Source organism: Erythrolamprus reginae, chromosome 1 (assembly GCF_031021105.1).
Source record: "Erythrolamprus reginae isolate rEryReg1 chromosome 1, rEryReg1.hap1, whole genome shotgun sequence".
In the NCBI taxonomy this organism is placed as follows: domain Eukaryota; kingdom Metazoa; phylum Chordata; class Lepidosauria; order Squamata; family Dipsadidae; genus Erythrolamprus; species Erythrolamprus reginae.
The window spans coordinates 127407284-127413283 of NC_091950.1; the positions used below are offsets into that span (position 1 = coordinate 127407284).

Here is a 6000-nt window from a genome sequence, read left to right on the forward strand (position 1 = left end):
ATCAAGAGTGGAAAAAAGGGTTTCACATTATGCTGGAATCCCGATTGCAAGAAAATAAGCCTGGATCACTTTATATTAGCAATTCAAAATCTTGATGATTTGCATTATTTATATACTGTATTGGAGTGTCTGCAGATTTTTACTCCTGGAAGTTTGTGGTACTACGTGAAAAACTTTTGATCTCACATAACTGTTCTCTTAACTATTCAGTATGCAGTAGCCATAATGAAAATACAGTACAAGCTTTCGCACGGAGTTATATCCAGGTGTTCAAAGTCCTCACTCCCCAAAATTCCAAAACTTCGCCATGCACATTTGCAATGATTCATGCAATGCAAGCAGTAAAGTAAGAATAACAGGAAGCTGCCTTATTGGTAGTCTGGTCCAATACATATAAGTCATTGACTTATGACCACAATTGAAACCAACAGATTTTATGACCTTTTTTGACAATCCAGCTTCCTCCTTTGACTTTACTTGTGAAAAGCTGGCTGGGAAACAAATGATGATCATGTTAACCCCTGGATGCTGCAACTATTGTAAATTCATGCCTGTTGCCAAGTGCCTGAATTTCGATCACGTGACCATGGGGATGAGGCGGTGGTTGGAAGTGCAAGGACCAGTTTTTCTTTGTTGCTGTACTTTGAATACTCATTAAATGGTCAAGGGCTATACCAAATGCCTTCATAACAACTATTTAGGATTTCATATTGTCTAACCATACCTAAAGTCTAGACTTAGATCTAAGATTTTTTGCATGTAAATAATGATCATTATTGTATATCCTTTCTTTCTCCCAGCATTCTGTTACACATTCTTCAAAAAGCTACAATTCCAGAATCCCAAAGGTTCAAGAATATCTTTCATAAAACAAGGTTTCTACCATATTTCTAAACGTCATGATAGAAATTGTTTAATGGGTGTCTCCTAAGCAGTTGTTCCTTTCTGATGATGTAGGATGTCTTCCCTTGAACAAAGAAAAAGAAAGTCTTCTTAATTTAGTACTACGCCTGAAAATGTTGTGCTGAAAAGTTGCTGTAGTTCTGGAAGTACTTATAGAATCCTTAATTTAAATAAAGGTTTTATTTGAAATTCAAATTCAATTTAATCCAGCCATTACCATATATATGAGATTGATTTTATTTTAAATACCTGTAGTAATCATTTAAGTTAAAATCCATTTAAAGCAGTACCTTGAAATCATACCAGCAACATACAAAAATCATCCCTAGTGATCACATTATGCATACTACACACACACACACACACACACACACACACACACACACACACACACATAATTATTGAAAGTACCCAAAAAGGACTAGGGATTAGAATACAAATGCACTGTTGGGTCTTTTTACTTTATATCATAATGCCTTTATGCACTCTATAAAATTGACTCTCCAATGGGATATATGAGGCAACATTCCTGTTATCCCCAAAAATATTTTAGACACCAAAGTCAACACGATTTCAGTGTGTAAGCCAGTGCCAACCTCAAACATAATAGATCTTCACATATGAAAAGTCTACCCCTTATATATAGAGTCCACTCGATTTCCCCGAACACAGCAAAAACAATCACATTGCCAGAGATTACCTCTGTATCTGGTGAGATTATTAATATGATAAAGCCAAGTACAGTATACGTTATAAGAGATAGGATGTTTCCCACAATTTCCACTAGAAAATAATGCTTAAGACTTACCTTGAAAACCAAGAGGTAAACGGTATTGTGGCTGACAACCTGATTTGATTGTGGCAGGAAATAATTGTGATAAGCAGAAAAAACAAAAATAAATATTGCAAAGAAGTAATTTTTCTAAAAATTATTTTTCAAAAGTTTATTATAAAAGGTTCCTGTCTCACAAAACCTATGCTGCTCTGAAAAACATTAAGGGACGAATGTAGCCTTACCATAACACAGCCAAGGAAATTGTTCTGTTTAAATTGGATTTTAAAAGAATGGCCTAATTTTATTCTATCACAAGAACATATGTGGTTTCTGTACAAAACAAAAGGCTACCAGACTTTCATGCTCCATCAAGTACTATGTCCAGATTGCAGTTCTTATTGGAAAAACATAATGAATGGGGTTTAAACATCTTAATTACCAGAAACAATTCCACATTTATTTTTAACATCAGTAATCAGCAATAAGTCTAGTTTAGTCAGCACTGCCCTTTCCTTCCATCCACATGGACTGTGTTCTTCAAAATAAAGAAATGTCTGGAGTAAAGGGGTACATTCAGCAAAGTCAAACTAATAAAGTCTCAGCATTATTCTCCTCCAAGCTTTTAACCAAAATTAGATTCCCCCCCCCAAGTGGTCTGCAATAGATCCAAATTGGATAGAAGGCACTATTCAACCAGATGCCTATCTATGCCCATGTACAGTAGATGCATGTAAGCTGCTGGAAAATACTATTTGTAAGATCATGCAGAAAATTGGAACAAGCACTTAATGATTTTTCTATCTGAAAATCCTTACTTCCCTCAATATTAAACCTCTGACATAATACCAGTTTTAAATCCCTTTATTTTTCAGAATAAGTGCTATCTTTAGGAAAAGGCAACCTCATTAAAACACTTTCTATAAAAAAACTGAATAAAAGACTATATAAAAATGTTTTCCTTGTTTCCCAAGAAACAAGACACCCTCAAGTCAAGCCCAACTAACTGGTGATTGCATCCATTTTAGCTATCCTATTTTAAATCCTAATTTGCCTCCTGCGGGAAGAACTGTAAAACAAGCACTTATACATTCCAAAATGCTGATGTTTGGTAACAAGGTAAAATTCTTCTAGAAGTTCATTATGCATCCAAGAGAGATCAACAGGAACTCTGAATCAAGATGTACTCATCCAATAAAAGTTATAAATAAATAATGCAAAAGAATAAATCATCTCTCTTGGGGAGGGAGGGGGAAACCCACAGGTTTTTTTTGACAGCTAGTTAGCTCCAAAAGCCAGATCAGTTGTAAATCTTCTCAGTTTGCCAAAGATGAAATATTTTAATTACAAATATTATTCATGGAGGGAAAAATAGAAGTAAATATATGATGCTATTCTTTAGAAACATAAAAGATTGACGGCAGAAAAAGACCTCATGGTCCATCTAGTCTGCCCTTTTATCTTAGGATGGATAAATGTTTATCCCAAGCATGTTTAAATTCAGTTACTGTGGATTTACCAACCACGTCTGCTGGAAGTTTGTTCCAAGCATCTACTACTCTTTCAGTAAAATAATATTTTCTCATGTTGCTTCTAACCTTTCCCCCAACTAACCTCAGATTGTGCCCCATTGTTCTTGTGTTCACTTTCCTATTAAAAACACTTCCCTCCTGAACCTTTTTAAACCCTTTAACTCTTTCCCAAATGAAACACAGGACATTTTATCAGAAATAAAATAAGAGAGAGAGAGAATGATGGGAAGAGAGAGCAAAAGACAAACAGAGAAAAAGAGAGAGAAAAAGCAAAAGAGAGAAAGCAAAACAGGCAGAGAAAGAGCGGCAGAGAGAAACAGGAAAAGAGAAAAAGCCAGAGAGAGAGAAAGCAAGATAAAGAAAACAAGAGTGAAAGAGAGGAAGAGATGGGGAGATGGATGGATGTCTTTGTGGACAAAATAAAATAAAAGTAAAGCAAATGCAAGCAAGAAATACGGAGTTTGGGCTCAGGTAGTCAACAGTCAATCCTGCTGGCTGGAAATCAAGTTCTTTAGAACAAAAATCCTACGGTTCTCAGCACAGCCATTTAGACGGGATTGCTGCGGCCACTTGTGACTGCCTCATCTTCAGCTCGGACTTACCCCGCGTTATCCCCAGTTGAGCAGGGGGGGGGGGGGACGCTGACCATCGTTAATATTCTCCCGCCGTCAGGGAAGAGAGATCAAGTTAAGCACTTCAAAGCAGGGGCAGCGCCCCGATGCCCCGAAAAACCTCAGGGTTTTTCGAAATCCCTCTGCTCCCTTTCCATTCAAGTTTATTTATTTATTTAAATTTATAAGCTGCCCACCTCCTGACGGACTCAGGGCGGCGTACGACAATAAAGTACGGCTGGCGGCTTTCGCCCTGAATAGTAAATACACCCCCCCCTCCCTGAGTTTTCTGCTCCCAACAGTCGCGCGGGGCAAGCGTGTTTTCCCCCTTTCACCGAAGGGTCACGTCGAGTACCACCTCAGGAGGGTCAAAAAAAAAAATGGAGGGGGGAAAAAAGGGATCGGGACCATAAATAACAGAATCCTAGACTTTCCCTCTCGCGGGCGCTGCAAGACCACACAGACGAACTGGGGGCCACAGTGGCTCCGCGGGGACGCGCTCCCGACGGCCTCTCCACAGAGTTCCGCTGAATGCCGCCGGCTCGAGCCGCGCCAAAGGGAGGCGCGCGTGCGTGGTAGGCATATTCCCACCTACCCACTCACCCACACCCACCCACACCCATCCGTCCGTCCGCGCGCGGCGGCGACCCTCCCCTCCCCCCTACCCCGCCCCCGGGGCGAAGAGAGAAGACTGCGGTGGTGGGTGGTTTTTTTTGCTTCAACCCGCCCCCGTTGCTGAATTTCATTGCCACCTCCGCCCCCCTCGGGCGAAAAGCCGACCGTGGGACCTTCTCTCCTCAAGTGCCAGCCTCGGGGTTAGTCGCTGAAAGTGAACACACATGCACAAATACACGCACAGAGAGAGAGAGCCGAACCAGTAGTAGCAACACCGGTGGTAGCAGCAGCAGCAGCGGTTTCTCTGGCAGGACTCACCCCCAACACCTTCGGTCAGCAGCCCCCTCGCGCTAAAGAAGGTGGCGCCGCGGGGGAGTCGACCAGCCCGGCGCGCAAAACAAGGCGCTTCGGACTACCGGCGGGTCTCCTTCCTCTTCTTCCCTCCCGTCCTCCTTCAGGGGCTTTTCCACCCGCCGGTTCTGCGTGGTTCTGTGCGCGGCTCTGCCCCGCTGCCTTTTCCCTCATCCCTTCAGCGGTTCGCCCGTCCCACCACCACCACACACACACACACACACCTGCTCAATTCCCACCCTACCTCAGGTCAGGAAAGGGGGTGGGACTCACGCTGCGGAAGGCGCCACCCGCGACGGCAGAAAAAGGCCTTGGGAAAGAAATGGAAGGAGCTTTGGCGCGCGCTCTCTCGCTCTCTTCTGCCGCCTGCAAATCTCTCCCCCCCCCCCCCTTCCCGCCTCTTCTCCTTCTTCCTTCCTCCCGGCCCTGCCAGTCTAGTCTGCAAAGCCGCCCCCCCTTCCACCTTCCACTCCATGCTGCAAAGCTCGACAGCCCCCCGCAAACGGCGCAGAGCTCCACCCCGCGGCATATTGCAAAGCTCAACCTCTCCCCCCCCCCCCCTCACACCCGCCACCGCTCGCCACGCTCCGCACGGCAACCGGGAGGAAAGCGAGTCAAATGCAGCTTTCCTCCTCCTCCAGGTTAGGGAGAGGGAACCTTCCACTCGGGCGGTTCGCGCCCTGTGGAAGCTCCTCCGCTCGCCGCCAGCGTGAGCTTGTTACATCTGACTCACCTCGCGGAGGGCTATTCTGCCCGGTTTCTGTGAGGTAAAATTATTCAGCGACAAAGAGTGGGAGGGGAATGCACTCTTCCCATGAACAGGGGGACTGTTTTTATTCCCTCGGGAGAGTTTCCTACCCTTTCCTCGTCCGTGTGTGTGTGTATGAGAAACAAACTCTCCAGCTGCTCCGCTCATATCCCCCCAGCCTCATTTGCCTCCCCATTGATAAAATGTTCTCCCTCCCTCCCATTAAAAGCCTTGTAGACGCTCAGTTCGATAACGCCGTCACTAATATTTTCAGTTCTATGGAGTGTAACTATCTTCCCTCCTCGTGGCAAATGATTGCAATGCCGAGGTCCCTGCTCCCTTTTAAGTATCCCAAAACCTCACAGACCGCAAGGTGATCTGCCATACAAAATCCTCTTTTTAAAAAAAAAAGCAATATCCCAGATGGGGTAGTTAACTTTGACCCTCCTCGGCTATACTGTACTGATA

The 6000-nt window shown here is 44.0% G+C and overlaps 1 protein-coding gene across 1 annotated transcript in view; it reads right to left on the reverse strand.

The window, feature by feature from the left end:
* PTPN5 (protein tyrosine phosphatase non-receptor type 5) overlaps positions 1 to 5129 on the reverse strand; it is a 93838-nt gene extending 88709 nt beyond the window's left edge. The window contains exon 1 of the mRNA XM_070764545.1: positions 5029 to 5129. The gene's annotated coding sequence lies outside the window, so the exon portion shown is untranslated. The remainder of the gene's footprint in view (positions 1 to 5028) is intronic.
* Positions 5130 to 6000: the final 871 nt, after the last annotated feature.